An 11121-nucleotide genomic window follows, 5' to 3' on the forward strand; every position below is an offset into this window, starting at 1 on the left:
GTGTAGCTTTTACTCTGTGAGGAAGGCAACTAAAGAGACAAACTCTGCTTCCCTACAGTCTGCCAAAATGTCCCCCAAATATCCTCCAAGCCAGAAAAAATCAGTCATTTAAGGACTCTTAAAACAATTAGGTTAATTGAAAACACATTTTATAAAAGGCATTGAATAGATTATTTGAGGTCACAGAGCATCAGTTAATGAATGTTCGCCTCAGCATTTTCAGCTTTACTTTGCCTCCAAACTGTAACATTTCTGAAATGCACTCATTTCTCCTTTGTGTGTAAATTTTGAGAATGTGTGTTTCTAGTGACAGCTCTGTGAGACCAGTGCTTACTGACTTCACAATTTCTGCCATATAATCAGGGTCAGTGAAGGAAAAGAGAAACCACTCTAGGTGTTTCAAGCAGAAGGTGATTTAATACAGGGAAATAAGTGTTTACAAAATGGAGGGAAGAGTGGAAGTCAGAGGCACCAGTGGAATTTTGGTTTCAATGTCATAGGCAAGAAACTGTGGTTATCATGTTTTCTACTCCTACTGCCTCCATAATCCCCTCAGCCCCATGAAACTGTTGAGTAGAGTGGAATCCTGAATCTGACTTTTGCATGTGCTCAGATCTCTCAGAGCTTACTAATCAGGCGGCAGCAACACCGCTTTCACTTTATTTCTGCCTCACAAAACTCATGTAACTGCATCTAACTGCCACAACATAATTCATATCCAGAACCTTAACTGCAAGAGTGTCTGGAAAGTATACTTTTAAGACATCCGACCTCTTGAAAAGAAAAGAGGAGGCTGAGAGAACTAATTCAAGAATATACCACCTGTACTCACTTTAAAAATTAAAGTTATTTAAAAAGTAAACCTTATATTTATATTATAAATGAAAATCCAGGATCATTTGCCATTAACAAATGGTTCTTGTCATTGTAAATGCAAGGAAATGATTTGCTCTAAGTTTCTCCAAGATTTTCTTCCTCCCTGAGGGAACAGCGTGATTTTAAAAAGGCCCCTCTCGGAGCCTCTCCTTGTTACTGGGGGCTCTCCTTCCTGCACCATTCCTTCACGTTGTCCCACCTATTTGCTTTGTGTGAGCCAAGAGCCAATATTTGCAATTAAATTACAGGTCATATCTTGAATTAAGGCAGACCTTGTGCAAGTCATATCGTCATATTCAAGCTTTCCCCTACCCCCCATGGTTTGGGATGGGGGCAGGGGGTGGAGAAAACCACTCAGAACCTCTCACTTCTACCAGTAATGCCTGTCAATGAACTTTATCAATGCAAAAATGCTTTATTAGAACATAAGCACCTTGAAGATGTTTTCTTTGCTCTCCTTTGTCTGAAGTTCTAGGATAGACCTCATATTTTTCTGAATCTAAACTGGATTTCCAAATCTAAGCAGGAAGAAAATCAAGAGAGATGACTCTGAGAGACTTTCAGGGCGTGAACAAAGACCAACCATCAGTTTATAAAGCAGGGCCTTTTTGCCTTTGTCTGGGTTGGGGGCTGGGTTCCTGGGGTCATTCCTGCAGGTTGAGCCATCAACCTGGGCAAGAGCTGCCCACTTAACCCAATCCTTCCCTGCTGCTTTGAGTCCATCCTTCCTGTTATCATCTGACCAAACCTTCCTCTGCCATGGGGACCAGAGCTTTCTCCTTCTTTCCTCCATTTCTCCTTGGTCATCAGGCCCCTTAACCTCCTTTCCACATCTCTGTTCCGTTTTTCTTCAGAGCAATTACCACTGCTAGCTTCATCACATATCACTGTCTGCTTTTCAAAGAGCTCCATGATGGTTTTGTTCCCAGTGGACGCTCCGGCACCCAGCGCACTGCTCGTTATTGGTGGAATGAATTACAAAGGGGCGAGCAGGCCGTCACCTGCCTAGCTCAGCCAGGCCAACCTCAGGAAAAGTCCAAACCTAGCCCAGACTCACTTCGGACCTTACTATGGTTCACAGAATGCCAGATGAACCAAAATTATTTATTACTGAGTGCACTTCAAACTCCAGACCACTCAAATCAAATATAGGCCTCATGTTGTAAACTCAGTTTTGAGATAATGTTGGTATGAGAATGAGGAATTGGGCTTGAGCCTCGGCTCTGCCACCTCCTGGATGACAAGTCACTTTCATTCTCTGAGCTCCAGTTTCCTCACCTGTTAAATGAGGATGATTTATTTTTATTTAATTTACCAACTGTTGCATGGGTCATATGAAATAAGGCATTTATCTATGGATTTCATCATTGATGAAGCAGTTTTATTAGTGCCTATCATATGCAAAGTTTCTTCATAGGTATTGCAGAAAGGTATGTGCAAGTGCTTTCTAACCTGCAAAGGTCTATAGCGTTGCAAAGCAGGACTAGTTATGTAAAAGATTGGATGCTTGCTCTGGACTCTTCGCTCCTTTCCTATTATAGAGTTATATAGCTGTACCCTTTGCAGTGCCTTTCATTAGGGTATGTGGAATATAATTGCCCATCTATTTGATGTGGGGCTTGGTCACATGACTCGCTTTGACTAATGGTGTGTTAGTGAGCAGGGGCTTTAAAAGTCCGTGCGTGGCATGGCAGGCCTCTTGTTCTCCTGCCAACACCATGAGAAGAATGTGTCTTTTGGTCCAGGAAAAAGAAGACAAATGAGGCAGACTTGAACCCAACCTGCAGCCTGCAGTCAAGCCGCCCTGAGCCCAGCCGAGATCAACTGGATCACAAACATGTGAGTGAAAAAAACAAGTGCTTGTAGTTGTACACAAGTGAGATTTTAAGTTGCTTGTTGCACAGCAAAAACTGACTAGGACATATTATTTAAGTGGATTGTTCTAGCAATGGCTATACTGAACTGACAGTTTCTTAGAGATACCAGGAAAACCCAAAACTGGATTTTGGTGCTCGCTTCCTTCTTTTGATTCTTTTTGTTGCTGTTGTTTAAGCAAAGCTAATTTTTAAGTATTATTTCTACCATTGGCAATTAGATGCTATACAATCTGGCTACTGTCACTTTCACACTTTACAGCCACATGGATCTCTTTTGCTATTCCTTCAACATGACAGGCATACTCCTACCTCAGGGCCCTTGCACTTCCTATTTTCCCAGCCTAGAACCCTGTTCCTTCAGTCTGTCCACACAGTTCACTCAATGACCACCGTGGTCTTAAATGTCATCTTTTCCATGTGGCCCTCCACAACCACCTTATTTCAAACCTCTCCCCAATACTCTCAATTCCCTTTTCTGCTTCATTTCTGTCAAAAGCACTTTTTACTTTCTAATTTAGTATATTCAAGTATTATATTGATTTATATTATTTATTATGAGTATCTATTTAATTTTGTATTATGTACCACCCCCTGTGAGGTTTTAAGCTCCAGGAGAGGGATAATTTTTATAAAAACTAATTTTGGTATTGTCTTGCCAGGATTGGAACCATAGTAGGCACTTAATAAATAATGTTGAATGAAAAAACAAATGTCCCATGCTCAGAGTACAGTGCTGATGTAAATTAGGCTGCTGTATAAAACTCAAACATTGTTTATTAGAGAAAACCCTCTGAAGAATTTGTGTTCTGTACAGATGGCCAGTGGTCACATGGGGAATGGCTTGGGGACGGAGGGTAGGAAGGGCTGGAGTTGGGCGGAGGGAACAATTAGGAGGCCAGTGTGAAATCAAGGCAAGAAATGGCCACAGTGACTGAACTTGGACAATGTCTGTGAGTAAAGGGAACGGGATAATTAGAATATATTGGGGATACAGAATTGCAGGGCTGGTGGCTACTTAGATATGAGGTATGGTGGGAAAAGTAGAATTGAGATTGAACCCCTGGCTCCTAAACTGAGCACCTGGGTAGGTGCAGTTGCTCACTGAGAGGGGGACACTGGAGAAGGAAAGGTGCCTGAAGGACAAGGAAGGGGAGAGATGAATGTGATGTCAGGTGCCCGTGGGCCAACAGATGTTTACCAGGAGGTGAAGTGCAGTCTGGAGCTAAAGATCTGAGAGCCATAATCCCCAAGGACAGTGCAGAGTGAGGAAAGTGGAAGGTAAGTGCGGAAAAGGAGAAGCTGCACAGAGAACTAACAAACAGCAACCAGAGATGTAGCAGGAAACCAGGGGACATTTTTCAAAGAGGGAGAGGCCAACAGTGCTGGATGTCAGAAAGATATAAAACAGCTCAAGAATAGAAAGTTTTCATTGCACTTGGCATGGGGAAGTCCAGGTGACAGAAAGCACATTCTATCAGGAAGACTAGAGATGCTCACTATCCCATCTCTCCATGAATGGGACAATGGTTCTCAAAAATAAGCCTTTGCCCATTCCATTTGAGACCCCATAGTTCTGCACCATGGATGATAGAAGAGACTTTTACTTACTTAAAAAATTGATGTTGTCTCCTTTAGTCCAAATACCTGTGTGTGTGTGTTGGAAGGTTCTGAGATGGGGAGCCAGAAAACCTGGGCTGATATAGTGTAAGGTCTGTTATCACTAAAGGGAGACCTTGAACAACACATGGATTTTCTTTGCATTTGATTTTCCTTATATGTAAAATTTTGAAGTTGACTTCAATCAAGTTCTTGGGAAGATGTATCGGGAGTATTTGAGTAATCCTTTAGCTTTAACATTTGTAAGTTAATAAAATCAGCAGTAGATAATTATTGAAGATCCTACAAGTGGGCAACTTCCATTCCAATAATAATTTTGCTGTTGGACACATCCATTCCTCTGTATACTTTTTTAAGAACATAGAAGCCTAAACAGTACACAGAGCTGTCTAATACGGCCATGACTAATGCTCAGTGCATAAGAAGGCAAAACAAAGCACAGACTCTATACTTCAGTCGTGGGCTGCCGGCTGTCATCAAGCTGCTAGTGATTTATTTAGTATTCTAGTTGCAAAGAAGCAGAACACTAAATGAATACTTAATCATTTGCATCCATACTTAAGATTCCCTTTCAAAGTAATGAACCCAAATTAAGACAATATTCATCAAGGGTCTTAAAAACAAAACAAAACAATAAAACCACCATACTACTGATTCAATAGTAAGTTTTCTTAAGTGTAGTTAAGAAAATTTTGGTATTTATGTTGTGTGTTTTCCCATTAAGCTGGGTGTTTTGCAAACCTGACTCACATGCCAGTGACACCTCCCCATCTTTGTCTCTTAAAGAAATGGAGCCAGTGAGAACAGAAGACCCACAGCTCCTTTTCAGGGTGGTAGTGCAAATGTGGTCTTTGAAATTCACACATCTAATTGTGGTAGATTATTGTTCAGCCTTCTTTTCCCCCAGCCTTCAACAGAGGTGTGTACTTTCCTGCCCAGCTGATGTTGGCCTTGACCATGTGTGTTGTTGAGGCCAGTGGCACGTGGATGGAAGTGACAATGTGCCAGGTGCCTTCTTAGACCTCAGGAGACAGTTTATGTGTCCACTCGTGCTTCTGGAAGCTTCTGCCTCCATCATAAGAAGAGCTTCTCACTTGTAGCTGCTGTCTTTTCAGTCTGGGTCTCAAAATGAGATTTGTGGAACAATGTTGCCCCATCAACTTACAGATCCTGAGCGGCTCCAGGCAAACTGTAGACCCAGAAGCATAATGATGTTGTTCTAAGTTACTGGATTCCAGAGTGGTTTGTTAAGCAACATTGTTTTGTCAATAGTTAACTGAGACAGTGTCATTTGGCATAACAACCTTTCTTACAGAACCAGTGCCTTTTGAGATCTTTGGTCTCTGCCAATAACTATTCTGCTCAGGGCCTAATCGACGATAGGGCAGATATCATGGCAGAGCTTCACTTAGAGAAAAATTCGTTTACAACTTTTAAAAGCTCAGAAGTCAAATTTATCTAACAGTTCACCATTTTTAGGGCCTAAATCAGTGATTCTTAACCAGAGGCAATTTTGCTTCCTACGGATATTCGGCAAGGTCTGGACACATTTTTGGTTGTTATGACTCAGGGTGGGGGTGCCACTGGCATCTAGTAGGAAAAGGCCAGGGATACCACCAACACCCGACAGTGCACAGCTTCTCACTGCAGAGAATTATCCAGTCCCACATGTCTATAGTTTCGAGGTTGAAAAACCTGGGCTAAATACATATTTCTTTGTATAACTGACTCTGAGGGCATATCAGATATTATCTTTGGGCAGCACAGCACAAATACTGATACCACTCATTAGGAACAAACAGGAAAACCTGACTAAGTAAATAATGGCCTCCAGAGAAAAGACTAGAATTCCTGTTATTTATTGACCCATTAAAAAAAATGTAAAGCAAAAGTAATCATCTGATCACTTTCTGAAATTTAAAATCTTTTGTTGGACTTAAATGTCTCACTGAGGCTTTTCTTTTTCTCTAGTACTTCTGGAAAACTCTGTATCACTCATAGCAGAGGCCCCATGATTTAGCTGTTTATTTACTCTCTTGTTCATTCAAATGATTTATGGAGCACCAGTCACGTGCCAGGTACTGTTGGGATTTCTCATTACCAAAACGTCAGGTTTAATTTTGTGTTTGTTCTGTTTTGTTTCAGACTGAATATATAAGAGTGCATGAGAGTTTACCTTTCTTTTGAGGCACCCTAGCAGTGAACACGATTTTTCTGTTCACCCTGCACCTTTGAATACCCCTCCTTGTGTTATGAGTCTGGAAGGGAGGTGGAGGCTGCCTCCCCCTAAAAATATCTGAGATGCATTTTCTCACCCTCCCCTATAGATAATCAGGCACAAGTGCATAGAACTTTATATCAGAAGCAGTGGAACCCATTCTGGTGATGGCTAGAGATGGGTGCAAAGATTTAGTGGAAGCAATACAAGCACACAGATTCATTTTACAGGCGTATTTCTCAGCGTATTTTAAAAGTTAGTATCATGTTTCATGAGCAAATATTTCATAAGTTTTGTTAGTAAGAGACATGCCAGCAGAATTTGATGCCACTAGGTAAATGATGATGATACGAAGCTTACAACAATGGCCATCCCAAGGGAGAACTCATTCGGTTGAACTTGAAACTACTGAGCAACAGGCTTTTATCCCTTGAAACAGAATGAATTTTCTGGCAGATCCACACGTTCAAAAACTTCTAACCTAGCAAACTTGTCCCTACCTCCCACTGTGGGCTCCAAGAAAGCACTTGACCAGGGCAGGCATTTTTCATGAAAGTTCCTGCTCCACCACTCTCATAGCTTTGCCCCCTCGAAGCCTGGGGAGGCCTCCCAGGGAGCCAGGGTTTGGAGCAGGAGGATGGTCCAAGGCCTGACCTGTACCTACATCCAAGGGATGCAGACAGTGTGCGAAGGTAGCACTTCCCAGGCCACAAAGAACTGGAATGCCCATGTCCTGTTGCTAATTCAATTTAGTGGGTTTGGATGCAATCCCAATATCTCCTTCAGATAGTGCTTCTTTCTGTACTCGGCTGCGGAAGGACTAGAAGGCGGCAGGCAGGAAAACAGTGGGCTGGCACTTAAAGAGGAAATCAATGGCAAATGCCCCCTTTAATATTTTCTCGTCTAATTCTTACAAAAACCATGTGAGAAGGCTAGGCTTAGATTTTCTTTTTCAGGTAAGAAAACCGAGGTTCAGGGAGGTAATCTGAATTCTAACTCAAGTTAGTCTGATTTTCAAGTCCATATTCTTTTTCAGTAACTACGAAAATCAATTAGTGCGGACTCCCTTTTATGACCTGTTAATATTCAAATAAGTACAATTTTTTGTCCTAGAAAAATCTGAGCCCTATCCAGAGGGAGGAAACAGGGAACATAAATTCATCCCCTTTGATGGAAAGGTGACATTGCATGTGGTTTAAAATTATTTGGAGAGGCACGAATCTGTTCTGAGTTTGCAAATTTGATTTTGAATACTCCAGGCGTGGGAGCTATGTCAGAATCAATATATCTACCCAGGGACAGATGAAGACCAGGTGACTACCACACTGTTCTCTGTCCCCTTCTGACCCACCAGCTCTGCTCACTGAATCATTGTGCAGCCAGAAGATGAGCCAGGCAGAAGGTAGCTTCATGCCCTCTCTCTGCCTATTGTTCTTTACCTCTCTCCCTGGGCGTTTGGACACCATGTTGGTGGCAACCAGTGGCCACCTGCTTATAGGCACAAGTCATTTGAAGTAATAAAGCAAGAGCCAGAACCAGATGTTGAATTTTCAAGGACTTTTCTCTCAGCTTTTCTTCGAGAAAACATGATTTCTTCAAAGGGTCAAATGGAGTATAATAACTACATACATAGACTGTGGAGCCAAACTCTTCAAATCCGAGCTCTTCTATTTATCCACTACGTAACCATCAGGACATTATTTCACCTCTTCAATGCCTCAGTTTCCTTGTCTGTAAAATGAGTTCATTTCATTCATTTCACATATATGTTCTGAGCACCTACCATATGCCAGGCATTGATTCTATATGCTGAGAAAGGAGCACTGGGCAAAACCAACCAAGTCTTTCTGTTCTCCCAGAAGAGACATGTCATAAACAAGTACAACTGTAACACGATTTTAGGTAGTGATAATGCCATAAAGACAAATAAAGCAGGGTAAGGGATGGAGAGATGGGGGGCTATATCATAAGGGGCAGAGAGGGAAGGACCTTGGAGGAGATAACACACTGGTGAGACCAGAATAATGTGAAGGGAAGGAGATTCTCAGATATCCAAGGCAAGAGCATTCCAAGCAGAGGACGTGGGGAAGAAAACAAAACCCGACAACAGTCCCTACCTTATTGGATGGCCATGGATGTTAGTCGGGGTAATAGGTACAGAATGAAACCACAGGGACTATGTATTAGTCAGCTTCTGTTGCTTATAACAAAATACCTGGAACTGGGTAATTTGTAAGAAAATGAAATTTATTGCACACAGTTTCTGAGGCTGGGAAGTCCAAAGTCCAGGGAACACATGTGGTGAGGGTCTTGGTGGTGTTGACAATGATCCAGGGGTCTCACATGGCAGAAAATGGCACAGCAGCAAGATAGAACCTCTCATGTACTTTTAAAGCCCTCAAAACCATGCCCCTGACCACCATTTTTAATCCCTTCACTACTGCACGGTCCTACAGTCTAATCACCTCTTCAAGGCCCCACCTTTCAATTACCATAATAGGATTTCCCACCCTCAACAGTTACAGTGGGAATTAAGCTTCTAATATATGAACTTTGGGGACACAATTCAATCAACCCATAGCAGACTACTCTATGACAGTTAGCTTTGCATATATCGTAGAATCTCACAGTCAAAAGGATGATACAGTTCTATTTAAACCTTTCCCTTATAATGCAGATGTCTCCTAAAATAGTCATGGAGTTTCAGCTTAAGTACCTGACCTGACGGGGCGCTCCTACCTCAGGCAGCAGGGCCTTGCCTTCCATTCCTGGTGGCTTTTCCTTGTGAGGAAGTGCCTCCTTCTACTGAACTTATGTCATACCTGCGGGAACCACAAAGAAGATAACCTGCTGCCTCCTTCCACAGCAGTGCTCTGACATTCAAAATAATGTTTCATCTCAGCTGCATCAGTCCCTTCAACCAGTTCTTATCTGTCGGGCTTCCAGATTTCTCACAGTTTCAACTGATCATTTCAAAAACACAGCACAATATGCTCAGTCTCTGAAAGATGCAGGAAAAGTGGTGAGGTGAGATTTTGAGGCTTGAACTTCCCCACTCAAAAACCTTTCCTAAATAGCAGAGTCCCTGGCTAAAGGAGAGTATGTCCACACTTCTTGGTGCGTGCCTGCCCCTGCCCGCCATCTTGCTCAGACATAAGCCCTGCCTGCACCAATCTGAAAACTCATCTACGGTAATGGTTAAGAGAATAAGCCAGGTGACCAGCTCTGGAGGTGCAGGGATGGTGCTGCATGGTGTCAGATTTATGACAGATGTTATTGCCCGGTTATTAATTGAGCATCAGATCAACAGGATGAGGGCAGAGCTGCTGAGTCAAAATCCTAGTTTCCATCTATGTGAACCCTGCTACTTCTTATCCGTGCCAGCTGCCTCATAAATATAAGCCATGACCACAAAGGTTAGAGTGTATATATACATGGGTCAGCACAAACATATCCCTGCTGCCAGAAAGCAATCCCCAGGAGAAAGCTTCCCAATGGTGGATGACTTGGGCCACTTTGTCTTTAGAGCTCAACTTGAAGCTCCTCCTCTGGCGTGCCTTCTGAAATGATGGGCAGGTGTTTTCACTGTGGACCACAGGCCTGAATTTTAAGCAATGCATGCAAAGATGAATGTGAAGTTCTGTATAATCTTTTTCTGATTTAATCATCGGACAAACATAGACACTGTGGGTGGTAGGTAGAAACAGTAAAGAGAGTTATGTTTTGATCTGTTTATTTGTTTCATTTTTCATGTTTAAACAAAAATCTTAATTCTTAAATTGAATGCCGGAAGGGTGAGTGCAGGAAAAATTGAGGCACCCACTCAGGCTGATCCAACATAAAACAACAATCCTGGTGTGAACTGCTTCTAATTGTAATGTCACAGTGATTTATCTGCTCTGCTGGCTGGATTGATAAAGCAGCCACCCACCAATGCTCACATGATGCCATTTCAGGACTCAATTTGCTGGGAGCTGTCAATTGGCTGAGTAACTGCTGAAATATAATGAACCACTTTCTCATTGGTTGAACTACCTGATTGACAGGCAGGTTGGGCAAGGCCAGGAATCTTGCGTGGGCCGGTCCATTCCAGGACAACAGGCAATCTGACCTTGAAGCTGTCCAAACTGGGAAAGTTGCCATTTGGGGATCCTGACACCATCAGCCACAAGAATTTGCAGACTCATCCTACCTGACTCAAAGCTTTTACTGTTGTATAAAATGTGTCTGCAAAATATTACTGCCTTCTGCAGTTTGCAGACATGATATTTTTTTAAAACTCTGTGGAGGTGGGAAATTACTATTCCTTGAGTCCTCTGTACCCAGCCAAAGCACAATCATTCTTCAAAGGCAAATTCCTGCATGGATTTTTTTTTTCTTGACCACTGAAGTGCACACTAATCTCTCTCTCTCTCTTGAACTCATAGAACTTCCCTTATTTAGATCAGTGGATCTCAAATTTCAATGTGCTTGGAATCTCCTGGGCATCTCCTTAAAATGCAGGTTCTGATTCAGCAGTTCTGGAGTGGGGTG

The sequence above is a fragment of the Cynocephalus volans genome, chromosome 1, assembly GCF_027409185.1.
Source record: "Cynocephalus volans isolate mCynVol1 chromosome 1, mCynVol1.pri, whole genome shotgun sequence".
Lineage (NCBI taxonomy): Eukaryota > Metazoa > Chordata > Mammalia > Dermoptera > Cynocephalidae > Cynocephalus > Cynocephalus volans.